Raw genomic sequence first — 26,954 nt, 5'->3', positions numbered from 1 at the left:
CTTCACACTTTGTATACTGTGCATTTAAGCATCAATAAAATCTTTTCGGAATCGGAGCAAAATGTCAACTGCACTCGGGATTCCCAGCCAGTCTCCCATGCTGGTACTTACCAGGCCCGAAGCTGGGTAGCAGTCTGCAATCTGACGAGAACAGGCGCATTCAGCTTAGGATGGCCGTAAACATCTTCACACCCTGTATACTGTGGATTTAAGCATCAATAAATCCTTTTCGGAATCGGAGCGTAAGGCGGCAACAGAGCAAAATGTCAACGACACCTGGTATTCCCAGCCAGTCTCCCATGCTGGTACTTACCGGGCCCTAAGCTGGGAAGCAGTCTGCGATCTGACGAGAGCAGGCGCGTTCAGCTTAGGATGGCCGTTGACAGCTTCTCGTCCTTTATACTGTGCATTTAAGCATCAATAAATCCTTTTCGGAATCGGAACGGAAGGCGGCAACAGAGCAAAATGTCAACGGCAGCCGGGATTCCCAGCCAGTGTCCCATGCCGGTACTTACCGGGCCCTAAGATCTGTAACAGTCTGCGATCTGACGAGAGCAGGCGCGTTAAGCTTAGGATGGCCGTCGACAGCTTCACACCTTGTATACTGTGGATTTAAGCATCAATAAATTATTTTCGGAATCGGAGAGGAAGGCGGCAACAGAGCAAAATGTCAATAGCACCTTGGATTGCCAGCCAGTCTCCCCTGCCCGTACTTGCCGGGCAGCAGTCTGCGATCTGACAAGATCAGGCGCATTCAGCTTAGGATAGCCGTAGACGGCTTCACACCCTGTATATTGTGGATTTAAGCATCAATAAATCCTTTTCGGAATCGGAGCGGAAGGCGGCAACAGATTAAAATGTCAACTGCACACGGGATTCCCAGCCAGTCTCCCATGCTGGTACTTACCAGGCCCTAAGCTGGAAAGCAGTCTGCGATCTGACGAGAGCAGGCGCGTTCCGCTTAGGATGGCCGTTGACAGCTTCTCGCCCTTTATACTGTGCATTTAAGCATCAATAAATCCTTTTCGGAAGGCGGCAACAGAGCAAAATGTCAACGGCAGCCGAGATTCCAAGCCAGTGTCCCATGCCGGTACTTACCGGGCCCTAAGATCTGTAACAGTCTGCGATCTGACGAGAGCAGGCGCGTTAAGCTTAGGATGGCCGTCGACAGCTTCACACCTTGTATACTGTGGATTTAAGCATCAATAAATATTTTTTTTAATCGGAGAGGAAGGCGGCAACAGATCAAAATGTCAATAGCACCTTGGATTGCCAGCCAGTCTCCCATGCCCGTACTTGCCGGGCAGCAGTCTGCGATCTGACAAGAACAGGCGCATTCAGCTTAGGATAGCCGTAGACGGCTTCACACCCTGTATATTGTGGATGTAAGCATCAATAAATCCTTTTCGGAATCGAAGCAAAATGTCTACAGAGCTACAGAGCAAAATGTCAACAACACCTGAGATTCCCAGCCAGTCTCCCATGCTGGTACTTACCGGTCCCTAAGCTGGGTAGCAGTCTGCGATCTGACGAGAGCAGGCGCGTTCAGCTTAGGATTGCTGTTGACAGCTTCACACTTTGTATACTGTGCATTTAAGCATCAATAAATCCTTTTCGGAATCGAAGCGGAAGGCGGCTACAGAGCAAAATGTCAACAACACCTGGGATTCCCAGCCAGTCTCCCATGCTGGTACTTACCGGGCCCTAAGCTGGGTAGCAGTCTGCGATCTGACGAGAGCAGGCGCGTTCAGCTTAGGATGGCCCTTGACAGCTTCACACTTTTTGTATACTGTGGATTTAAGCATCAATAAATAATTTTCGGAATCGGAGCAGAAACAGAGCAAAATGTTAATTGCACCCGGGATTCCCAGCCAGTCTCCCATGCTGGTACTTACCAGGCCCGAAGCTGGGTAGCAGTCTGCGATCTTACGAGAACAGGCGCAATCAGCTCAGGATGGCCGTTGACAGCTTCTCTCCCTTTATACTGTGCATTTAAGCATCAATAATTCCTTTTCGGAATCGGAACGGAAGACGGCAACAGAGCAAAATGTCAACGGCAGCCGGGATTCCCAGCCAGTGTCCCATGCCGGTACTTACCGGGCCCAAAGATCTGTACCAGTCTGCGATCTGACGAGAGCAGGCGCGTTAAGCTTAGGATGGCCGTCGACAGCTTCACACCTTGTATACTGTGGATTTAAGCATCAATAAATTCATTTCGGAATCGGAGCGGAAGGCAGCAATAGAGCAAAATGTCAACGGCACCTGGGATTCCCAGCCAGTCTCCCATGCCAGTACTTACCGGGCCCTAAGCTGGGTAGCAGTCTGCAATCTGACGAGAGCAGGCGCGTTCAGCTTAGGATGGCCATTGACAGCTTCATGCTTTTTATACTGTGCATTTAAGCATCAATAAATCCTTTTCGGAATCGGAGAGGAAGGCGGCAACAGAGCAAAATGTCAATAGCACCTTGGATTGCCAGCCAGTCTCCCATGCCCGTACTTGCCGGGCAGCAGTCTGCGATCTGACAAGAACAGGCACATTCAGCTTAGGATAGCCGTAGACGGCTTCACACCCTGTATACTGTGGATTTAAGCATCAATAAATCCTTTTCGGAATCGAAGCGGAAGGCGGCTTCAGAGCAAAATGTCAACAACACCTGGGATTCCCAGCCAGTCTCCCATGCTGGTACTTACCGGGCCCTAAGCTGGGTAGCAGTCTGCGATTTGACGAGAGCAGGCGCGTTCAGCTTAGGATGGCCGTTGACAGCTTCACGCCCTTTATACTGTGCATTTAAGCATCAATAAATCCTTTTCCGAATCGGAGCGGAAGGCGGCAACAGATTAAAATGTCAACTGCACCCGGGATTCCCAGCCAGTCTCCCATGCTGGTACTTAACAGGCCCTAAGCTGGGTAGCAGTCTGCGATCTGACGAGAGCAGGCGCGTTCAGCTTAGGATGGCCGTTGACAGCTTCACACTTTGTATACTGTGCATTTAAGCATCAATAAATCCTTTTCAGAATCGGAACGGAAGGCGGCAACAGAGCAAAATGTCAACGGCAGCCGGGATTCCCAGCCAGTGTCCCATGCCGGTACTTACCAGGCCCTAAGATCTGTACCAGTCTGCGATCTGACGAGAGCAGGCGCGTTAAGCTTAGGATGGCCGTCGACAGCTTCACACCTTGTATACTGTGGATTTAAGCATCAATAAATTATTTTCGGAATCGGAGCGGAAGGCAGCAATAGAGCAAAATGTCCACGGCACCTGGGATTCCCTGCCAGTCTCCCATGCCAGTACTTACCGGGCCCTAAGCTGGGTAGCAGTCTGCGATCTGACAAGAGCAGGCGCGTTCAGCTTAGGATGGCCATTGACAGCTTCATGCTTTTTATACTGTGCATTTAAGCATCAATAAATCCTTTTCGGAATCGGAGAGGAAGGCGGCAACAGAGCAAAATGTCAATAGCACCTTGGATTGCCAGCCAGTCTCCAAAGCCCGTACTTGCCAGGCAGCAGTCTGCGATCTGACAAGAACAGGCACATTCAGCTTAGGATAGCCGTAGACGGCTTCACACCCTGTATACTGTGCATTTAAGCATCAATAAATCCTTTTCGGAATTGAAGCGGAAGGCGGCTACAGAGCAAAATGTCAACAACACCTGGGATTCCCAGCCAGTCTCCCATGCTGGTACTTACCGGGCCCTAAGCTGGGTAGCAATCTGCGATCTGACGAGACCAGGTGCGTTCAGCTTAGGATGGCGGTTGACAGCTTCACACTTTGTATACTGTGCATTTAAGCATCAATAAATCCTTTTCGGAATCGGAACGGAAGGCGACAACAGAGCAAAATGTCAACAGCAGCCGGGATTCCCAGCCAGTGTCCCATGCCGGTACTTACCAGGCCCTAAGATCTGTACCAGTCTGCGATCTGACGAGAGCAGGCGCGTTAAGCTTAGGATGGCTGTTGACAGCTTCACACCTTGTATACTGTGGATTTAAGCATCAATAAATTCTTTTCGGAATCGGAGCAATAGAGCAAAATGTCAACGGCAACCGGGATTCTCAGCCAGTCTCCCATGCCAGTACTTACCGGGCCCTAAGCTGGGTAGCAGTCTGCGATCTGACGATAGCAGGCGCGTTCAGCTTAGGATGGCCATTGACAGCTTCATGCTTTTTATACTGTGCATTTAAGCATCAATAAATCCTTTTCGGAATCGGAGCGGAAGGCGGCAACAGAGCAAAATGTCAATAGCACCTTGGATTGCCAGCCAGTCTCCCATGCCCGTACTTGCCGGGCAGCAGTCTGCGATCTGACAAGAACAGGCACATTCAGCTTAGGATAGCCGTAGACGGCTTCACACCCTGTATACTGTGGATTTAAGCATCAATAAATTATTTTCGGAATCGAAGCGGAAGGCGGCAACAGATTAAAATGTCAACTGCACCCGGGATTCCCAGCCAGTCTCCCATGCTGGTACTTACCAGGCCCTAAGCTGGGTATCAGTCTGCGATCTGACGAGAGCAGGCGCGTTCAGCTTAGGATGGCCGTTGACAGCTTCACACTTTGTATACTGTGCATTTAAGCATCAATAAATCCTTTTCGGAATCGGAAACGGAAACGGAAGGCGTCAACAGAGCAAAATGTCAACGGCAGCCGGGATTCCCAGCCAGTGTCCCATGCCGGTACTTACCGGGCCCTAAGATCTGTACCAGTCTGCGATCTGACAAGAGCAGGCACGTTAAGCTTAGGATGGCCGTCGACAGCTTCACACCTTGTATACTGTGGATTTAAGCATCAATAAATTATTTTCGGAATCGGAGCGGAAGGCAGCAATAGAGCAAAATGTCAACGGCACCCGGGATTCCCAGCCAGTCTCCCATGCCAGTACTTACCGGGACCTAAGCTGGGTAGCAGTCTGTGATCTGACGAGAGCAGGCGCGTTCAGCTTAGGATGGCCATTGACAGCTTCATGCTTTTTATACTGTGCATTTAAGCATCAATAAATCCTTTTCGGAATCGAAGAGGAAGGCGGCAACAGAGCAAAATGTCAATAGCACCTTGGATTGCCAGCCAGTCTCCCATGCCCGCACTTGCCGGGCAGCAGTCTGCGATCTGACAAGAACAGGCACATTCAGCTTAGGATAGCCGTAGACTGCTTCACACCCTGTATACTGTGGATTTAAGCATCAATAAAGCCTTTTCGGAATCGGAGCGGAAGGCGGCTACAGAGCAAAATGTCAACAACACCTGGGATTTCCAGCCAGTCTCCCATGCTGGTACTTACCGGGCCCTAAGCTGGGTAGCAGTCTGCGATCTGACGAGAGCAGGCGCGTTCAGCTTAGGATGGCCGTTGACAGCTTCATGCCCTTTATACTGTGCATTTAAGCATCAATAAATCCTTTTCCGAATCGGAGCGGAAGGCGGCAACAGATTAAAATGTCAACTGCACCCGGGATTCCCAGCCAGTCTCCCATGCTGGTACTTACCAGGCCCTAAGCTGGGTATCAGCCTGCGATCTGACGAGAGCAGGCGCGTTAAGCTTAGGATGGCCGTCGACAGCTTCACACCTTGTATACTGTGGATTTAAGCATCAATAAATTATTTTCGGAATCGGAGCGGAAGGCAGCAATAGAGCAAAATGTCAACGGCACCCGGGATTCCCAGCCAGTCTCCCATGCCAGTACTTACCGGGCCCTAAGCTGGGTAGCCGTCTTCGATCTGACGAGAGCAAGCACGTTCAGCTTAGGATGGCCATTGACAGCTTCATGCTTTTTATACTGTGCATTTAAGCATCAATAAATCCTTTTCAGAATCGGAACGGAAGGCGGCAACAGAGCAAAATGTCAACGGCAGCCGGGATTCCCAGCCAGTGTCCTATGCCGGTACTTACCGGGCCCTAAGATCTGTACCAGTCTGCGATCTGACAAGAGCAGGCGCGTTAAGCTTAGGATGGCCGTCGACAGCTTCACACCTTGTATACTGTGGATTTAAGCATCAATAAATTCTTTTCGGAATCGGAGCGGAAGGCAGCAATAGAGCAAAATGTCAATGGCACTCAGGATTCCCAGCCAGTCTCCCATGCCAGTACTTACCGGGACCTAAGCTGAGTAGCAGTCTGTGATCTGCCGAGAGCAGGCGCGTTCAGCTTAGGATGGCCATTGACAGCTTCATGCTTTTTATACTGTGCATTTAAGCATCAATAAATCCTTTTCGGAATCGGAGAGGAAGGCGGCAACAGAGCAAAATGTCAACGGCAGCCGGGATTCCCAGCCAGTGTCCCATGCCGGTACTTACCAGGCCCTAAGATCTGTACCAGTCTGCGATCTGACGAGAGCAGGCGCGTTAAGCTTAGGATGTCCGTCGACAGCTTCACACCTTGTATACTGTGGATTTAAGCATCAATAAATTCTTTTCGGAATCGGAGCGGAAGGCAGCAATAGAGCAAAATGTCCACGGCACCTGGGATTCCCAGCCAGTCTCCCATGCCAGTACTTACCGGGCCCTAAGCTGGGTAGCAGTCTGCGATCTGACGAGAGCAGGCGCGTTCAGCTTAGGATGGCCATTGACAGCTTCAAGCTTTTTATACTGTGCATTTAAGCATCAATAAATCCTTTTCGGAATCGGAGAGGAAGGCGGCAACAGAGCAAAATGTCAATAGCACCTTGGATTGCCAGCCAGTCTCCCATGCCCGTACTTGCCAGGCAGCAGTCTGCGATCTGACAAGAACAGGCACATTCAGCTTAGGATAGCCGTAGACGGCTTCACACCCTGTATACTGTGGATTTAAGCATCAATAAATCCTTTTCGGAATCAAAGCGGAAGGCGGCTACAGAGCAAAATGTCAACAACACCTGGGATTCCCAGCCAGTCTCCCATGCTGGTACTTACCGGGCCCTAAGCTGGGTAGCAATCTGCGATCTGACGAGACCAGGTGCGTTCAGCTTAGGATGGCGGTTGACAGCTTCACAATTTGTATACTGTGCATTTAAGCATCAATAAATCCTTTTCGGAATCGGAACGGAAGGCGACAACAGAGCAAAATGTCAACAGCAGCCGGGATTCCCAGCCAGTGTCCCTTGCCGGTACTTACCAGGCCCTAAGATCTGTACCAGTCTGCGATCTGACGAGAGCAGGCGCGTTAAGCTTAGGATGGCTGTTGACAGCTTCACACCTTGTATACTGTGGATTTAAGCATCAATAAATCCTTTTCGGAATCGGAAACGGAAGGCGTCAACAGAGCAAAATGTCAACGGCAGCCGGGATTCCCAGCCAGTGTCCCATGCCGGTACTTACCGGGCCCTAAGATCTGTACCAGTCTGCGATCTGACAAGAGCAGGCGCGTTAAGCTTAGGATGGCCGTCGACAGCTTCACACCTTGTATACTGTGGATTTAAGCATCAATAAATTCTTTTCGGAATCGGAGCGGAAGGCAGCAATAGAGCAAAATGTCAACGGCACCCGGGATTCCCAGCCAGTCTCCCATGCCAGTACTTACCGGGACCTAATCTGGGTAGCAGTCTGTGATCTGACGAGAGCAGGCGCGTTCAGCTTAGGATGGCCATTGACAGCTTCATGCTTTTTATACTGTGCATTTAAGCATCAATAAATCCTTTTCGGAATCGAAGAGGAAGGCGGCAACAGAGCAAAATGTCAATAGCACCTTGGATTGCCAGCCAGTCTCCCATGCCCGCACTTGCCGGGCAGCAGTCTGCGATCTGACAAGAACAGGCACATTCAGCTTAGGATAGCCGTAGACTGCTTCACACCCTGTATACTGTGGATACTGTGGATTTAAGCATCAATAAAGCCTTTTCGGAATCGGAGCGGAAGGCGGCTACAGAGCAAAATGTCAACAACACCTGGGATTCCCAGCCAGTCTCCCATGCTGGTACTTACCGGGCCCTAAGCTGGGTAGCAGTCTGCGATCTGACGAGAGCAGGCGCGTTCAGCTTAGGATGGCCGTTGACAGCTTCATGCCCTTTATACTGTGCATTTAAGCATCAATAAATCCTTTTCGGAATCGGAGCGGAAGGCAGCAATAGAGCAAAATGTCAACGGCACCCGGGATTCCCAGCCAGTCTCCCATGCCAGTACTTACCGGGCCCTAAGCTGGGTAGCCGTCTTCGATCTGACGAGAGCAGGCACGTTCAGCTTAGGATGGCCATTGACAGCTTCATGCTTTTTATACTGTGCATTTAAGCATCAATAAATCCTTTTCAGAATCGGAACGGAAGGCGGCAACAGAGCAAAATGTCAACGGCAGCCGGGATTCCCAGCCAGTGTCCCATGCCGGTACTTACCAGGCCCTAAGATCTGTACCAGTCTGCGATCTGACGAGAGCAGGCGCGTTAAGCTTAGGATGGCCGTCGACAGCTTCACACCTTGTATACTGTGGATTTAAGCATCAATAAATTATTTTCGGAATCGGAGCGGAAGGCAGCAATAGAGCAAAATGTCCACTGCACCTGGGATTCCCAGCCAGTCTCCCATGCCAGTACTTACCGGGCCCTAAGCTGGGTAGCAGTCTGCGATCTGACGAGAGCAGGCGCGTTCAGCTTAGGATGGCCATTGACAGCTTCATGCTTTTTATACTGTGCATTTAAGCATCAATAAATCCTTTTCGGAATCGGAGAGGAAGGCGGCAACAGAGCAAAATGTCAATAGCACCTTGGATTGCCAGCCAGTCTCCCATGCCCGTACTTGCTGGGCAGCAGTCTGCGATCTGACAAGAACAGGCACATTCAGCTTAGGATAGCCGTAGACGGCTTCACACCCTGTATACTATGGATTTAAGCATCAATAAATACTTTTCGGAATCGAAGCGGAAGGCGGCTACAGAGCAAAATGTCAACAACACCTGGGATTCCCAGCCAGTCTCCCATGCTGGTACTTACCGGGACCTAAGCTGGGTAGCAATCTGCGATCTGACGAGACCAGGTGCGTTCAGCTTAGGATGGCGGATGACAGCTTCAAACTTTGTATACTGTGCATTTAAGCATCAATAAATCCTTTTCGGAATCGGAACGGAAGGCGGCAACAGAGCAAAATGTCAACAGCAGCCGGGATTCCCAGCCAGTGTCCCATGCCGGTACTTACCAGGCCCTAAGATCTGTACCAGTCTGCGATCTGACGAGAGCAGGCGCGTTAAGCTTAGGATGGCTGTTGACAGCTTCACACCTTGTATATTGTGGATTTAAGCATCAATAAATTCTTTTCGGAATCGGAGCAATAGAGCAAAATGTCAACGGCAACCGGGATTCTCAGCCAGTCTCCCATGCCAGTACTTACCGGGCCCTAAGCTGGGTAGCAGTCTGCGATCTGACGATAGCAGGCGCGTTCAGCTTAGGATGGCCATTGACAGCTTCATGCTTTTTATACTGTGCATTTAAGCATCAATAAATCCTTTTCGGAATCGGAGAGGAAGGCGGCAACAGAGCAAAATGTCAATAGCACCTTGGATTGCCAGCCAGTCTCCCATGCCCGTACTTGCCGGGCAGCAGTCTGCGATCTGACAAGAACAGGCACATTCAGCTTAGGATAGCCGTAGACGGCTTCACACCCTGTATACTGTGGATTTAAGCATCAATAAATTATTTTCGGAATCGAAGCGGAAGGCGGCAACAGATTAAAATGTCAACTGCACCTGGGATTCCCAGCCAGTCTCCCATGCTGGTACTTACCAGGCCCTAAGCTGGGTATCAGTCTGCGATCTGACGAGAGCAGGCGCGTTCAGCTTAGGATGGCCATTGACAGCTTCACACTTTGTATACTGTGCATTTAAGCATCAATAAATCCTTTTCGGAATCGGAAACGGAAGGCGTCAACAGAGCCAAATGTCAACGGCAGCCGGGATTCCCAGCCAGTGTCCTATGCCGGTACTTACCGGGCCCTAAGATCTGTACCAGTCTGCGATCTGACAAGAGCAGGCGCGTTAAGCTTAGGATGGCCGTCGACAGCTTCACACCTTGTATACTGTGGATTTAAGCATCAATAAATTCTTTTCGGAATCGGAGCGGAAGGCAGCAATAGAGCAAAATGTCAACGGCACCCGGGATTTCCAGCCAGTCTCCCATGCCAGTACTTACCGGGACCTAAGCTGAGTAGCAGTCTGTGATCTGACGAGAGCAGGCGCGTTCAGCTTAGGATGGCCATTGACAGCTTCATGCTTTTTATACTGTGCATTTAAGCATCAATAAATCCTTTTCGGAATCGGAGAGGAAGGCGGCAACAGAGCAAAATGTCAATAGCACCTTGGATTGCCAGCCAGTCTCCCATGCCCGCACTTGCCGGGCAGCAGTCTGCGATCTGACAAGAACAGGCACATTCAGCTTAGTATAGCCGTAGACTGCTTCACACCCTGTATACTGTGGATTTAAGCATCAATAAAGCCTTTTCGGAATCGGAGCGGAAGGCGGCTACAGAGCAAAATGTCAACAACACCTGGGATTCCCAGCCAGTCTCCCATGCTGGTACTTACCGGGCCCTAAGCTGGGTAGCAGTCTGCAATCTGACGAGAGCAGGCGCGTTCAGCTTAGGATGGCCGTTGACAGCTTCATGCCCTTTATACTGTGCATTTAAGCATCAATAAATCCTTTTCCGAATCGGAGCGGAAGGCGGCAACAGATTAAAATATCAACTGCACCCGGGATTCCCAGCCAGTCTCCCATGCTGGTACTTACCAGGCCCTAAGCTGGGTATCAGCCTGCGATCTGACGAGAGCAGGCGCGTTAAGCTTAGGATGGCCGTCGACAGCTTCACACCTTGTATTCTGTGGATTTAAGCATCAATAAATTATTTTCGGAATCGGAGCGGAAGGCAGCAATAGAGCAAAATGTCAACGGCACCCGGGATTCCCAGCCAGTCTCCCATGCCAGTACTTACGGGGCCCTAAGCTGGGTAGCCGTCTTCGATCTGACGAGAGCAGGCACGTTCAGCTTAGGATGGCCATTGACAGCTTCATGCTTTTTATACTGTGCATTTAAGCATCAATAAATCCTTTTCAGAATCGGAACGGAAGGCGGCAACAGAGCAAAATGTCAACGGCAGCCGGGATTCCCAGCCAGTGTCCCATGCCGGTACTTACCAGGCCCTAAGATCTGTACCAGTCTGCGATCTGACGAGAGCAGGCGCGTTAAGCTTAGGATGGCCGTCGACAGCTTCACACCTTGTATACTGTGGATTTAAGCATCAATAAATTATTTTCGGAATCGGAGCGGAAGGCAGCAATAGAGCAAAATGTCCACGGCACCTGGGATTCCCAGCCAGTCTCCCATGCCAGTATTTACCGGGCCCTAAGCTGGGTAGCAGTCTGCGATCTGACGAGAGCAGGCGCGTTCAGCTTAGGATGGCCATTGACAGCTTCATGCTTTTTATACTGTGCATTTAAGCATCAATAAATCCTTTTCGGAATCGGAGAGGAAGGCGGCAACAGAGCAAAATGTCAATAGCACCTTGGATTGCCAGCCAGTCTCCCATGCCCGTACTTGCCGGGCAGCAGTCTGCGATCTGACAAGAACAGGCACATTCAGCTTAGGATAGCCGTAGACTGCTTCACACCCTGTATAATGTGGATTTAAGCATCAATAAATACTTTTCGGAATCGAAGCGGAAGGCGGCTACAGAGCAAAATGTCAACAACACCTGGGATTCCCAGCCAGTCTCCCATGCTGGTACTTACCAGGCCCTAAGCTGGGTATCAGTCTGCGATCTGACGAGAGCAGGCGCGTTCAGCTTAGGATGGCCGTTGACAGCTTCACACTTTGTATACTGTGCATTTAAGCATCAATAAATCCTTTTCGGAATCGGAAACGGAAGGCGTCAACAGAGCCAAATGTCAACGGCAGCCGGGATTCCCAGCCAGTGTCCTATGCCGGTACTTACCGGGCCCTAAGATCTGTACCAGTCTGCGATCTGACAAGAGCAGGCGCGTTAAGCTTAGGATGGCCGTCGACAGCTTCACACCTTGTATACTGTGGATTTAAGCATCAATAAATTCTTTTCGGAATCGGAGCGGAAGGCAGCAATAGAGCAAAATGTCAACGGCATCCGGGATTTCCAGCCAGTCTCCCATGCCAGTACTTACCGGGACCTAAGCTGAGTAGCAGTCTGTGATCTGACGAGAGAAGGCGCGTTCAGCTTAGGATGGCCATTGACAGCTTCATGCTTTTTATACTGTGCATTTAAGCATCAATAAATCCTTTTCGGAATCGGAGAGGAAGGCGGCAACAGAGCAAAATGTCAATAGCACCTTGGATTGCCAGCCAGTCTCCCATGCCCGTACTTGCCGGGCAGCAGTCTGCGATCTGACAAGAACAGGCACATTCAGCTTAGGATAGCCGTAGACGGCTTCACACCCTGTATACTGTGGATTTAAGCATCAATAAATCCTTTTCGGAATCGAAGCGGAAGGCGGCTTCAGAGCAAAATGTCAACAACACCTGGGATTCCCAGCCAGTCTCCCATGCTGGTACTTACCGGGCCCTAAGCTGGGTAGCAGTCTGCGATCTGACGAGAGCAGGCGCGTTCAGCTTAGGATGGCCGTTGACAGCTTCACGCCCTTTATACTGTGCATTTAAGCATCAATAAATCCTTTTCCGAATCGGAGCGGAAGGCGACAACAGATTAAAATGTCAACTGCACCCGGGATTCCCAGCCAGTCTCCCATGCTGGTACTTAACAGGCCCTAAGCTGGGTAGCAGTCTGCGATCTGATGAGAGCAGGCGCGTTCAGCTTAGGATGGCCGTTGACAGCTTCACACTTTGTATACTGTGCATTTAAGCATCAATAAATCCTTTTCAGAATCGGAACGGAAGGCGGCAACAGAGCAAAATGTCAACGGCAGCCCGGATTCCCAGCCAGTGTCCCATGCCGGTATTTACCAGGCCCTAAGATCTGTACCAGTCTGCGATCTGACGAGAGCAGGCGCGTTAAGCTTAGGATGGCCGTCGACAGCTTCACACCTTGTATACTGTGGATTTAAGCATCAATAAATTATTTTCGGAATCGGAGCGGAAGGCAGCAATAGAGCAAAATGTCCACGGCACCTGGGATTCCCTGCCAGTCTCCCATGCCAGTACTTACCGGGCCCTAAGCTGGATAGCAGTCTGCGATCTGACGAGAGCAGGCGCGTTCAGCTTAGGATGGCCATTGACAGCTTCATGCTTTTTATACTGTGCATTTAAGCATCAATAAATCCTTTTCGGAATCGGAGAGGAAGGCGGCAACAGAGCAAAATGTCAATAGCACCTTGGATTGCCAGCCAGTCTCCCATGCCCGTACTTGCCAGGCAGCAGTCTGCGATCTGACAAGAACAGGCACATTCAGCTTAGGATAGCAGTAGACGGCTTCACACCCTGTATACTGTGGATTTAAGCATCAATAAATCCTTTTCGGAATCGAAGCGGAAGGCGGCTACAGAGCAAAATGTCAACAACACCTGGGATTCCCAGCCAGTCTCCCATGCTGGTACTTACCGGGCCCTAAGCTGGGTAGCAATCTGCGATCTGACGAGACCAGGTGCGTTCAGCTTAGGATGGCGGTTGACAGCTTCACACTTTGTATACTGTGCATTTAAGCATCAATAAATCCTTTTCGGAATCGGAACGGAAGGCGACAACAGAGTAAAATGTCAACAGCAGCCGGGATTCCCAGCCAGTGTCCCATGCCGGTACTTACCAGGCCCTAAGATCTGTACCAGTCTGCGATCTGACGAGAGCAGGCGCGTTAAGCTTAGGATGGCTGTTGACAGCTTCACACCTTGTATACTGTGGATTTAAGCATCAATAAATTCTTTTCGGAATCGGAGCAATAGAGCAAAATGTCAACGGCAACCGGGATTCTCTGCCAGTCTCCCATGCCAGTACTTACCGGGCCCTAAGCTGGGTAGCAGTCTGCGATCTGACGATAGCAGGCGCGTTCAGCTTAGGATGGCCATTGACAGCTTCATGCTTTTTATACTGTGCATTTAAGCATCAATAAATCCTTTTCGGAATCGGAGCGGAAGGCGGCAACAGAGCAAAATGTCAATAGCACCTTGGATTGCCAGCCAGTCTCCCATGCCCGTACTTGCCGGGCAGCAGTCTGCGATCTGACAAGAACAGGCACATTCAGCTTAGGATAGCCGTAGACGGCTTCACACCCTGTATACTGTGGATTTAAGCATCAATAAATTATTTTCGGAATCGAAGCGGAAGGCGGCAACAGATTAAAATGTCAACTGCACCCGGGATTCCCAGCCAGTCTCCCATGCTGGTACTTACCAGGCCCTAAGCTGGGTATCAGTCTGCGATCTGACGAGAGCAGGCGCGTTCAGCTTAGGATGGCCGTTGACAGCTTCACACTTTGTATACTGTGCATTTAAGCATCAATAAATCCTTTTCGGAATCGGAAACGGAAACGGAAGGCGTCAACAGAGCAAAATGTCAACGGCAGCCGGGATTCCCAGCCAGTGTCCCATGCCGGTACTTACCGGGCCCTAAGATCTGTACCAGTCTGCGATCTGACAAGAGCAGGCGCGTTAAGCTTAGGATGGCCGTCGACAGCTTCACACCTTGTATACTGTGGATTTAAGCATCAATAAATTCTTTTCGGAATCAGAGCGGAAGGCAGCAATAGAGCAAAATGTCAACGGCACCCGGGATTCCCAGCCAGTCTCCCATGCCAGTACTTACCGGGACCTAAGCTGGGTAGCAGTCTGTGATCTGACGAGAGCAGGCGCGTTCAGCTTAGGATGGCCATTGACAGCTTCATGCTTTTTATACTGTGCATTTAAGCATCAATAAATCCTTTTCGGAATCGAAGAGGAAGGCGGCAACAGAGCAAAATGTCAATAGCACCTTGGATTGCCAGCCAGTCTCCCATGCCCGCACTTGCCGGGCAGCAGTCTGCGATCTGACAAGAACAGGCACATTCAGCTTAGGATAGCCGTAGACTGCTTCACACCCTGTATACTGTGGATTTAAGCATCAATAAAGCCTTTTCGGAATCGGAGCGGAAGGCGGCTACAGAGCAAAATGTCAACAACACCTGGGATTTCCAGCCAGTCTCCCATGCTGGTACTTACCGGGCCCTAAGCTGGGTAGCAGTCTGCGATCTGACGAGAGCAGGCACGTTCAGCTTAGGATGGCCGTTGACAGCTTCATGCCCTTTATACTGTGCATTTAAGCATCAATAAATCCTTTTCCGAATCGGAGCGGAAGGCGGCAACAGATTAAAATGTCAACTGCACCCGGGATTCCCAGCCAGTCTCCCATACTGGTACTTACCAGGCCCTAAGCTGGGTATCAGCCTGCGATCTGACGAGAGCAGGCGCGTTAAGCTTAGGATGGCCGTCGACAGCTTCACACCTTGTATACTGTGGATTTAAGCATCAATAAATTATTTTCGGAATCGGAGCGGAAGGCAGCAATAGAGCAAAATGTCAACGGCACCCGGGATTCCCAGCCAGTCTCCCATGCCAGTACTTACCGGGCCCTAAGCTGGGTAGCCGTCTTCGATCTGACGAGAGCAGGCACGTTCAGCTTAGGATGGCCATTGACAGCTTCATGCTTTTTATACTGTGCATTTAAGCATCAATAAATCCTTTTCAGAATCGGAACGGAAGGCGGCAACAGAGCAAAATGTCAACGGCAGCCGGGATTCCCAGCCAGTGTCCTATGCCGGTACTTACCGGGCCCTAAGATCTGTACCAGTCTGCGATCTGACAAGAGCAGGCGCGTTAAGCTTAGGATGGCCGTCGACAGCTTTACACCTTGTATACTGTGGATTTAAGCATCAATAAATTCTTTTCGGAATCGGAGCGGAAGGCAGCAATAGAGCAAAATGTCAACGGCACTCAGGATTCCCAGCCAGTCTCCCATGCCAGTACTTACCGGGACCTAAGCTGAGTAGCAGTCTGTGATCTGACGAGAGCAGGCGCGTTCAGCTTAGGATGGCTATTGACAGCTTCATGCTTTTTATACTGTGCATTTAAGCATCAATAAATCCTTTTCGGAATCGGAGAGGAAGGCGGCAACAGAGCAAAATGTCAACGGCAGCCGGGATTCCCAGCCAGTGTCCCATGCCGGTACTTACCAGGCCCTAAGATCTGTACCAGTCTGCGATCTGACGAGAGCAGGCGCGTTAAGCTTAGGATGGCCGTCGACAGCTTCACACCTTGTATACTGTGGATTTAAGCATCAATAAATTCTTTTCGGAATAGGAGCGGAAGGCAGCAATAGAGCAAAATGTCCACGGCACCTGGGATTCCCAGCCAGTCTCCCATGCCAGTACTTACCGGGCCCTAAGCTGGGTAGCAGTCTGCGATCTGACGAGAGCAGGCGCGTTCAGCTTAGGATGGCCATTGACAGCTTCAAGCTTTTTATACTGTGCATTTAAGCATCAATAAATCCTTTTCAGAATCGGAGAGGAAGGCGGCAACAGAGCAAAATGTCAATAGCACCTTGGATTGCCAGCCAGTCTCCCATGCCCGTACTTGCCAGGCAGCAGTCTGCGATCTGACAAGAACAGGCACATTCAGCTTAGGATAGCCGTAGACGGCTTCACACCCTGTATACTGTGGATTTAAGCATCAATAAATCCTTTTCGGAATCGAAGCGGAAGGCAGCTACAGAGCAAAATGTCAACAACACCTGGGATTCCCAGCCAGTCTCCCATGCTGGTACTTACCGGGCCCTAACCTGGGTAGCAATCTGTGATCTGACGAGACCAGGTGCGTTCAGCTTAGGATGGCGGTTGACAGCTTCACACTTTGTATACTGTGCATTTAAGCATCAATAAATCCTTTTCGGAATCGGAACGGAAGGCGACAACAGAGCAAAATGTCAACAGCAGCCGGGATTCCCAGCCAGTGTCCCATGCCGGTACTTACCAGGCCCTAAGATCTGTACCAGTCTGCGATCTGACGAGAGCAGGCGCGTTAAGCTTAGGATGGCTGTTGACAGCTTCACACCTTGTATACTGTGGATTTAAGCATCAATAAATTCTTTTCGGAATCGGAGCAATAGAGCAAAATGTCAACGGCAACCGGGATTCTCAGCCAGTCTCCCATGCCAGTACTTACCAGGCCCTAAGATCTGTACCAGTCTGCGATCTGACGATAGCAGGCGCGTTCAGCTTAGGATGGCCATTGACAGCTTCATGCTTTTTATACTGTGCATTTAAGCATCAATAAATCCTTTTCGGAATCGGAGCGGAAGGCGGCAACAGAGCAAAATGTCAATAGCACCTTGGATTGCCAGCCAGTCTCCCATGCCCGTACTTGCCGGGCAGCAGTCTGCGATCTGACAAGAACAGGCACATTCAGCTTAGGATAGCCGTAGACGGCTTCACACCCTGTATACTGTGGATTTAAGCATCAATAAATTATTTTCGGAATCAAAGCGGAAGGCGGCAACAGATTAAAATGTCAACTGCACCCGGGATTCCCAGCCAGTCTCCCATGCTGGTACTTACCAGGCCTTAAGCTGGGTATCAGTCTGCGATCTGACGAGAGCAGGCGCGTTCAGCTTAGGATGGCCGTTGACAGCTTCACACTTTGTATACTGTGCATTTAAGCATCAATAAATCCTTTTCGGAATCGGAAACGGAAGGCGTCAACAGAGCAAAATGTCAACGGCAGCCGGGATTCCCAGCCAGTGTCCCATGCCGGTACTTACCGGGCCCTAAGATCTGTACCAGTCTGCGATCTGACAAGAGCAGGCGCGTTAAGCTTAGGATGGCCGTCGACAGCTTCACACCTTGTATACTGTGGATTTAAGCATCAATAAATTCTTTTCGGAATCGGAGCGGAAGGCAGCAATAGAGCAAAATGTCAACGGCACCCGGGATTCCCAGCCAGTCTCCCATGCTGGTACTTACCAGGCCCTAAGCTGGGTAGCAGTCTGCGATCTCACGAGAGCAGGCGCGTTCAGCTTAGAATGGCCGTTGACAGCTTCACAATTTGTATACTGTGCATTTAAGCATCAATAAATCCTTTTCGGAATCGGAACGGAAGGCGGCAACAGAGCAAAATGTCAACGGCAGCCGGGATTCCCAGCCAGTGTCCCATGCCGGTACTTACCGGGCCCTAAGATCTGTACCAGTCTGCGATCTGACGAGAGCAGGCGCGTTAAGCTTAGGATGGCCGTCGACAGCTTCACACCTTGTATACTGTGGATACTGTGGATTTAAGCATCAATAAATTCTTTTCGGAATCGGAGCAATAGAGCAAAATGTCAACACAACCGGGATTCCCTGCCAGTCTCCCATGCCAGTACTTACCGGGCCTTAAGCTGGGTAGCAGTCTGCGATCTGACGAGAGCAGGCGGGTTCAGCTTAGGATGGCCATTGACAGCTTCATGCTTTTTATACTGTGCATTTAAGCATCAATAAATCCTTTTCGGAATCGGAACGGAAGGCGGCAACAGAGCAAAATGTCAACTGCACCAGGGATTCCCAGCCAGTCTCCCATGCCGGTACTTACTGGGCCCTAAGCTGGGTAGCAGTCTGCGATCTGACGAGAGCAGGCGCGTTCAGCTTAGGATGGCCGTTGACATCTTCATGCCTTGTATATTGTGGATTTAAGCATCAATAAATATTTTTATTAATCGGAGAGGAAGGCGGCAACAGAGCAAAATGTCAATGGCACCTTGGATTGCCAGCCAGTCTCCCATGCCGGTAACTGCCGGGCAGCAGTCTGCGATCTGAGGAGAGCAGGCTTGTTCAGGCTTGGGATGGCTGTTGACAGCTTCACACCCTGTATATTGTGGATTTAAGCATCATTAAATCCTTTTCCGAATCGGAGCGGAAGGCGGCAACAGATTAACATGTCAACAGCACCCGGGATTCCCAGCCAGTCTACCATGCCAGTACTTACCGGGCCCTAAGCTGGGTAGCAGTCTGCGATCTGATGAGAGCAGGCACGTTCAGCTTAGGATGGCCATTGACAGCTTCATGCTTTTTATACTGTGCATTTCAGCATCAATAAATCCTTTTCGGAATCGGAGAGGAAGGCGGCAACAAAGCAAAATGTCAATAGCACCTTGGATTGCCAGCCAGTCTCCCATGCCCGTACTTGCCGGGCAGCAGTCTGCGATCTGACAAGAACAGGCACAATAAGCTTAGGATAGCCGTAGACGGCTTCACACCCTGTATACTGTGGATTTAAGCATCAATAAATTCTTTTCGGAATCGGAGCGGAAGGCAGCATTAGAGCAAAATGTCAACGGCGACCGGGTTTCCCAGCCAGTCTCCCATGCCAGTACTTACCGGGCCCTAAGCTGGGTAGCAGTCTGCGATCTGACGAGAGCAGGCGCGTTCAGCTTAGCATGGCCATTGACAGCTTCATGCTTTTTATACTGTGTGTTTAAGCATCAATAAATCCTTTTCGGAATCGGAACGGAAGGCGGCATTAGAGCAAAATGTCAACTGCACCCGGGATTCCCAGCCAGTCTCCCATGCCGGTACTTACTGGGCCCTAAGCTGGGTAGCAGTCTGTGATCTGACGAGAGCAGGCGCGTTCAGCTTAGGATGGCCGTTGACAGCTTTACAATTTGTATACTGTGGATTTAAGCATCAATAAATAATTTTCGGAATCGGAGCAGAAACAGAGCAAAATATCAACGGCAGCTGGGATTCCCAGCCAGTCTCCCATGCTGGTACTTACCAGGCCCGAAGCTGGGTAGCAGTCTGCGATCTGACGAGAATAGGCGCATTCAGCTTAGGATGGCCGTAGACATCTTCACACCCTGTATACTGTGGTTTTAAGCATCAATAAATCCTTTTCGGAATCGGAGCGGAAGGCGGCAACAGAACAACATGTCAACGACACCTGGTATTCCCAGCCAGCCTCCCATGCTGGTACTTACCGGGCCCTAAGATCTGTACCAGTCTGCGATCTGATGAGAGCAGGCGCGTTAAGCTTAGGATGGCCGTCGACAGCTTCACACCTTGTATACTGTGGATTTAAGCATCAATAAATTCTTTTCGGAATCGGAGCGGAAGGCAGCAATAGAGCAAAATGTCAACGACACCCGGGATTCCCAGCCAGTCTCCCATGCCAGTACTTACCGGGCCCTAAGCTGGGTAGCAGTCTGCGATCTGACGAGAGCAGGTGCGTTCAGCTTAGGATGGCCATTGACAGCTTCATGCTTTTTATACTGTGCATTTAAGCATGAATAAATCCTTTTCGGAATCGGAGAGGAAGGCGGCAACAGAGCAAAATGTCAATAGCACCTTGGATTGCCAGCCAGTCTCCCATGCCCGTACTTGCCGGGCAGCAGTCTGCGATCTGACAAGAACAGGCACATTCAGCTTAGAATAGCCGTAGACGGCTTCACACACTGTATACTGTGGATTTAAGCATCAATAAATCCTTTTCGGAATCGGAGCGGAAGGCGGCTACAGAGCAAAATGTCAACAACACCTGGGATTCCCAGCCAGTCTCCCATGCTGGTACTTACCGGGCCCTAAGCTGGGTAGCAGTCTGCGATATGACGAGAGCAGGCGCGTTCAGCTTAGGATGGCCGTTGACAGTTTCACGCCCTTTATACTGTGCATTTAAGCATCAATAAATCATTTTCCGAATCGGAGCGGAAGGCGGCAACAGAGCAAAATGTCAACTGCACCCGGGATTCTCAGCCAGTCTCCCATGCCGGTACTTACTGGGCCCAAAGCTGGGTAGCAGTCTGCGATCTGACGAGAGCAGGCGCGTTCAGCTTAGGATGGCCGTTGACATCTTTACGCCTTGTATATTGTGGATTTAAGCATCAATAAATATTTTTATTAATCGGAGAAGAAGGCGGCAACAGAGCAAAATGTCAATGGCACCTTGGATTGCCAGCCAGTCTCCCATGCCGGTATCTGCCGGGCAGCAGTCTGCGATCTGAGGAGAGCAGGCACGTTCAGGCTTAGGATGGCCGTTGACAGCTTCACACCCTGTATATTGTGGATTTAAGCATCAATAAGTCCTTTTCCGAATCGGAGCGGAAGGCGGCAACAGATTAAAATGTCAACTGCACCCGGGATTCCCAGCCAGTCTCCCATGCTGGTACTTACCGGGCCCTAAGCTGGGTAGCAGTCTGCGATCTGATGAGAGCAGGCGCGTTTAGCTTAGGATTGCCGTTGACAGATTCTCGCCCTTTATACTGTGCATTTAAGCATCAATAAATCCTTTTCGGAATCGGAACGTAAGGCGGCAACAGAGCAAAATGTCAACGGCAGCCGGGATTCCCAGCCAGTGTCCCATGCCGGTACTTACCGGGCCCGAAGATCTGTACCAGTCTGCGATCTGACGAGAGCAGGCGCGTTAAGCTTAGGATGGCCGTCGACAGCTTCACACCTTGTATACTGTGGATTTAAGCATCAATAAATTATTTTCGGAATCGGAGCGGAGGGCAGCAATAGAGCAAAATGTCAACGGCACCTGGGATTCCCTGCCAGACTCCCATGCCAGTACTTACCGGGCCCTAAACTGGGTAGCAGTTTGCAATCTGACGAGAGCAGGCACGTTCAGCTTAGCATGGCCATTGACAGCTTCATGTTTTTTATACTGTGCATTTAAGCATCAATAAATCCTTTTCGGAATCGGAGAGGAAGGCGGCAACAGAGCAAAATATCAATAGTTCCTTGGATTGCCAGCCAGTCTCCAATGCCTGTACTTTCCTGGCAGCAGTCTGCGATCTGACAAGAACAGGCACATTCAGCTTAGGATAGCCGTAGACGGCTTCACACCCTGTATACTGTGGATTTAAGCATCAATAAATCCTTTTCGGAATCGAAGCGGAAGGCGGCTACAGAGCAAAATGTCAACAACACCTGGGATTCCCAGCCAGTCTCCCATGCTGGTACTTACCGGGCCCTAAGCTGGGTAGCAGTCTGCGATCTGACGAGAGCAGGTGCGTTCAGCTTAGGATGGCCGTTGACAGCTTCTCGCCCTTTATACTGTGGATTTAAGCATCAATAAATTCTTTTCGGAATCGGAGCGGAAGGCAGCAATAGAGCAAAATGTCAACGGCACCCGGGATTCCCAGCCAGTCTCCCATGCCAGTACTTACCGGGCCCTAAGATGGGTAGCAGTCTGCGATCTGATGAGAGCAGGCGCGTTCAGCTTAGGATGGCCATTGACAGCTTCATGCTTTTTATACTGTGCATTTAAGCATCAATAAATCGTTTTCGGAATCGGAGAGGAAGGCGGCAACAGAGCAAAATGTCAATAGCACCTTGGATTGCCAGCCAGTCTCCCATGCCCGTACTTGCCGGGCAGCAGTCTGCGATCTGACAAGAACAGGCACATTCAGCTTAGGATAACCGTAGACGGCTTCACACCCTGTATACTGTGGATTTAAGCATCAATAAATCCTTTTCGTAATCGGAGCGGAAGGCGGCTACAGAGCAAAATGTCAACAACACCTGGGATTCCCAGCCAGTCTCCCATGCTGGTACTTACCGGGCCCTAAGCTGGGTAGCAGTCTGCGATCTGACGAGAGCAGGCGCGTTCAGCTTAAGATGGCCGTTGACATCTTCACGCCTTGCATACTGTGGATTTAAGCATCAATAAATATTTTTTTTAATCGGAGAGGAATGCGGCAACAGAGCAAAATGTCAATAGCACCTTGGATTGCCAGCCAGTCTCCCCTGCCCGTACTTGCCGGGCAGCAGTCTGCGATCTGACAAGAACAGGCGCATTCAGCTTAGGATAGCCGTAGACGGCTTCACACCCTGTATATTGTGGATTTAAGCATCAATAAATCCTTTTCGGAATCGGAGCAAAATGTCTACAGAGCTACAGAGCAAAATGTCAACAACACCTGAGATTCCCAGCCAGTCTCCCATGCTGGTACTTACCAGGCCCTAAGCAGGGTAGCAGTCGGCGATCTGACGAGAGCAGGCGCGTTCAGCTTAGGATGGCCGTTGACAGCTTCACGCCCTTTATACTGCGCATTTAAGCATCAATAAATCCATTTCCGAATCGGAGCGGAAGGCGGCAACAGATTAAAATGTCAACTGCACCCGGGATTCCCAGCCAGTCTCCCATGCTGGTACTTACCAGGCCCTAAGCTGGGTAGCAGTCTGCGATCTGACGAGACCAGGCGCGTTCAGCTTAGGATGGCGGTTGACAGCTTCACACTTTGTATACTGTGCATTTAAGCATCAATAAATCCTTTTCGGAATCGGAACGGAAGGCGGCAACAGAGCAAAATGTCAACAGCAGCCGGGATTCCCAGCCAGTGTCCCATGCCGGTACTTACAGGCCCTAAGATCTGTACCAGTCTGCGATCTGACGAGAGCAGGCGCGTTAAGCTTAGGATGGCTGTTGACAGCTTCACACCTTGTATACTGTGGATTTAAGCATCAATAAATTATTTTCGGAATCGGAGCAATAGAGCAAAATGTCAACGGCAACAGGGATTCTCAGCCAGTCTCCCATGCCAGTACTTACCGGGCCCTAAGCTGGGTAGCAGTCTGCGATCTGACGAGAGCAGGCGCGTTCAGCTTAGGATGGCCATTGACAGCTTCATGCTTTTTATACTGTGCATTTAAGCATCAATAAATCCTTTTCGGAATCGGAACGGAAGGCGGAACAGAGCAAAATGTCAACTGCACCCGGGATTCCCAGCCCGTCTCCCATGATGGTACTTACTGGGCCCTAAGCTTGGTAGCAGTCTGCGATCTGACGAGAGCAGGCGCGTTCAGCTTAGGATGGCCGTTGACATCTTCACGCCTTGTATATTGTGGATTTAAGCATCAATAAATATTTTTATTAATCAGAGAGGAAGGCGGCAACAGAGCAAAATGTCAACGGCACCTTGGATTGCCAGCCAGTCTCCCATGCCGTTAACTGCCGGGCAGCAGTCTGCGATCTGGGGAGAGCAGGCACGTTCAGGCTTAGGATGGCCGTTGACAGCTTCACACCCTGTATATTGTGGATTTAAGCATCAATAAATCCTTTTCCGAATCAGAGCGGAAGGCGGCAACAGATTAAAATGTCAACTGCACCCGGGATTCCCAGCCAGTCTCCCATGCTGGTACTTACCAGGCCCTAAGCTGGGTAGCAGTCTGCGATCTGACGAGCGCAGGCGCGTTCAGATTAGGATGGCCGTTGACAGCTTCTCGCCCTTTATACTGTGCATTTAAGCATCAATAAATCCTTTTCGGAAGGCGGCAACAGAGCAAAATGTCAACGGCAGCCGGGATTCCCAGCCAGTGTCCCATGCCGGTACTTACCGGGCCCTAAGATCTGTAACAGTCTGCGATCTGACGAGAGCAGGCGCGTTAAGCTTAGGATGGCCGTCGACAGCTTCACACCTTGTATACTGTGGATTTAAGCATCAATAAATTCTTTTCGGAATCGGAGCGGAAGGCAGCAATAGAGCAAAATGTCCACGGCACCTGGGATTCCCAGCCAGTCTCCTATGCCAGTACTTACCGGGCCCTAAGCTGGGTAGCAGTCTGCGATCTGACAAGAGCAGGCGCGTTCAGCTTAGGATGGCCATTGACAGCTTCTTGCTTTTTATACTGTGCATTTAAGCATCAATAAATCCTTTTCGGAATCGGAGAGGAAGGCGGCAACAGAGCAAAATGTCAATAGCACCTTGGATTGCCAGCTAGTTTCCCATGCCCGTATTTGCCGGGCAGCAGTCTGCGATCTGACAAGAACAGGCACATTCAGCTTAGGATAGCCGTAGACGGCTTCACACCCTGCATACTGTGGATTTAAGCATCAATAAATGCTTTTCGGAATCGAAGCGGAAGGCGGCTACAGAGCAAAATGTCAACAACACCTGGGATTCCCAGCCAGTCTCCCATGCTGGTACTTACCGGGCCCTAAGCTGGGTAGCAGTCTGCGATCTGACGAGAGCTGGCGCGTTCAGCTTAGGATGGCCATTGACAGCTTCACACCCTGTATACTGTGGATTTAAGCATCAATAAATCCTTTTCCGAATCGGCGCAGAAGGCGGCAACAGATTAAAATGTCAACTGCACACGGGATTCTCAGCCAGTCTCCCATGCTGGTACTTACCAGGCCCTAAGCTGGGTGTCAGTCTGCGATCTGACGAGAGCAGGCGCGTTCAGCTTAGGATGGCCGTTGACAGCTTCACACTTTGTATACTGTGTATTTAAGCATCAATAAATCCTTTTCGGAATCGGAAACGGAGGCGGCAACAGAGCAAAATGTCAACTGCACCCTGGATTCCCAGCCAGTCTCCCATGCCAGTACTTACCGGGCCCTAAGCTGGGTAGCAGTCTGCGATCTGACGAGAGCAGGCGCGTTCAGCTTAAGATGGCCGTTGACGTCTTCACGCCTTGTATACTGTGGATTTAAGCATCAATAAATATTTTTTTTAATCGGAGAGGAAGGCGGCAACAGAGCAAAATGTCAATAGCACCTTGGATTGCCAGCCAGTCTCCCCTGCCCGTACTTGCCGGGCAGCAGTATGCGATCTGACAAGAACAGGCGCATTCAGCTTAGGATAGCCGTAGACGGCTTCACACCCTGTATATTGTGGATTTAAGCATCAATAAATCCTTTTCGGAATCGTAGCAAAATGTCTACAGAGCTACAGAGCAAAATGTCAACAACACCTGAGATTCCCAGCCAGTCTCCCATGCTGGTACTTACCGGACCCTAAGCAGGGTAGCAGTCTGCGATCTGACGAGAGCAGGCGCGTTCAGCTTAGGATGGCCGTTGACAGCTTCACGCCCTTTATACTGTGCATTTAAGCATCAATAAATCCATTTCCGAATCGGAGCGAAGGCGGCAACAGATTAAAATGTCAACTGCACCCGGGATTCCCAGCCAGTCTCCCATGCTGGTACTTACCAGGCCCTAAGCTGGGTAGCAGTCTGCGATCTGACGAGACCAGGCGCGTTCAGCTTAGGATGGCGGTTGACAGCTTCACACTTTGTATACTGTGCATTTAAGCATCAATAAATCCTTTTCGGAATCGGAACGGAAGGCGGCAACAGAGCAAAATGTCAACAGCAGCCGGGATTCCCAGCCAGTGTCCCATGCCGGTACTTACAGGCCCTAAGATCTGTACCAGTCTGCGATCTGACGAGAGCAGGCGCGTTAAGCTTAGGATGGCTGTTGACAGCTTCACACCTTGTATACTGTGGATTTAAGCATCAATAAATTATTTTCGGAATCGGAGCAATAGAGCAAAATGTCAACGGCAACAGGGATTCTCAGCCAGTCTCCCATGCCAGTACTTACCGGGCCCTAAGCTGGGTAGCAGTCTGCGATCTGACGAGAGCAGGCGCGTTCAGCTTAGGATGGCCATTTATAGCTTCATGCTTTTTATACTGTGCATTTAAGCATCAATAAATCCTTTTCGGAATCGGAACGGAAGGCGGCAACAGAGCAAAATGTCAACTGCACCCGGGATTCCCAGCCCGTCTCCCATGATGGTACTTACTGGGCCCTAAGCTTGGTAGCAGTCTGCGATCTGACGAGAGCAGGCACGTTCAGCTTAGGATGGCCGTTGACATCTTCACGCCTTGTATATTGTGGATTTAAGCATCAATAAATATTTTTATTAATCAGAGAGGAAGGCGGCAAGAGAGCAAAATGTCAACGGCACCTTGGATTGCCAGCCAGTCTCCCATGCCGTTAACTGCCGGGCAGCAGTCTGCGATCTGAGGAGAGCAGGCACGTTCAGGCTTAGGATGGCCGTTGACAGCTTCACACCCTGTATATTGTGGATTTAAGCATCAATAAATCCTTTTCCGAATCGGAGCGGAAGGCGGCAACAGATTAAAATGTCAACTGCACCCGGGATTCCCAGCCAGTCTCCCATGCTGGTACTTACCAGGCCCTAAGCTGGGTAGCAGTCTGCGATCTGACGAGCGCAGGCGCGTTCAGCTTAGGATGGCCGTTGACAGCTTCTCGCCCTTTATACTGTGCATTTAAGCATCAATAAATCCTTTTCGGAAGGCGGCAACAGAGCAAAATGTCAACGGCAGCCGGGATTCCCAGCCAGTGT

The 26,954-nt window shown here is 50.4% G+C and overlaps 13 pseudogenes; all 13 read right to left on the bottom strand.

The window, feature by feature from the left end:
- Window positions 1-2,250: 2,250 nt before the first annotated feature.
- LOC130319957 (5S ribosomal RNA) lies at window positions 2,251-2,370 on the bottom strand (annotated as a pseudogene).
- A 4,071-nt stretch (window positions 2,371-6,441) lies between these two features.
- On the bottom strand, window positions 6,442-6,561 carry LOC130319954 (5S ribosomal RNA; annotated as a pseudogene).
- Window positions 6,562-7,841: 1,280 nt separating this feature from the next.
- LOC130319943 (5S ribosomal RNA) lies at window positions 7,842-7,961 on the bottom strand (annotated as a pseudogene).
- A 3,661-nt stretch (window positions 7,962-11,622) lies between these two features.
- Window positions 11,623-11,742, bottom strand: LOC130319955 (5S ribosomal RNA; annotated as a pseudogene).
- A 677-nt stretch (window positions 11,743-12,419) lies between these two features.
- On the bottom strand, window positions 12,420-12,539 carry LOC130319942 (5S ribosomal RNA; annotated as a pseudogene).
- A 3,679-nt stretch (window positions 12,540-16,218) lies between these two features.
- LOC130319953 (5S ribosomal RNA) lies at window positions 16,219-16,338 on the bottom strand (annotated as a pseudogene).
- A 1,058-nt stretch (window positions 16,339-17,396) lies between these two features.
- LOC130319965 (5S ribosomal RNA) lies at window positions 17,397-17,516 on the bottom strand (annotated as a pseudogene).
- Window positions 17,517-17,801: 285 nt separating this feature from the next.
- Window positions 17,802-17,921, bottom strand: LOC130319966 (5S ribosomal RNA; annotated as a pseudogene).
- Window positions 17,922-19,190: 1,269 nt separating this feature from the next.
- On the bottom strand, window positions 19,191-19,310 carry LOC130319967 (5S ribosomal RNA; annotated as a pseudogene).
- A 681-nt stretch (window positions 19,311-19,991) lies between these two features.
- Window positions 19,992-20,111, bottom strand: LOC130319935 (5S ribosomal RNA; annotated as a pseudogene).
- Window positions 20,112-21,774: 1,663 nt separating this feature from the next.
- LOC130319946 (5S ribosomal RNA) lies at window positions 21,775-21,894 on the bottom strand (annotated as a pseudogene).
- Window positions 21,895-21,976: 82 nt separating this feature from the next.
- On the bottom strand, window positions 21,977-22,096 carry LOC130319960 (5S ribosomal RNA; annotated as a pseudogene).
- A 272-nt stretch (window positions 22,097-22,368) lies between these two features.
- Window positions 22,369-22,488, bottom strand: LOC130319962 (5S ribosomal RNA; annotated as a pseudogene).
- Window positions 22,489-26,954: the final 4,466 nt, after the last annotated feature.

Source organism: Hyla sarda, unplaced genomic scaffold (genome assembly GCF_029499605.1).
Source record: "Hyla sarda isolate aHylSar1 unplaced genomic scaffold, aHylSar1.hap1 scaffold_2180, whole genome shotgun sequence".
Lineage (NCBI taxonomy): Eukaryota > Metazoa > Chordata > Amphibia > Anura > Hylidae > Hyla > Hyla sarda.
The sequence above is the reverse complement of the archived record's forward strand: the minus strand, read 5'-3'. Positions and strand labels throughout refer to the sequence as shown.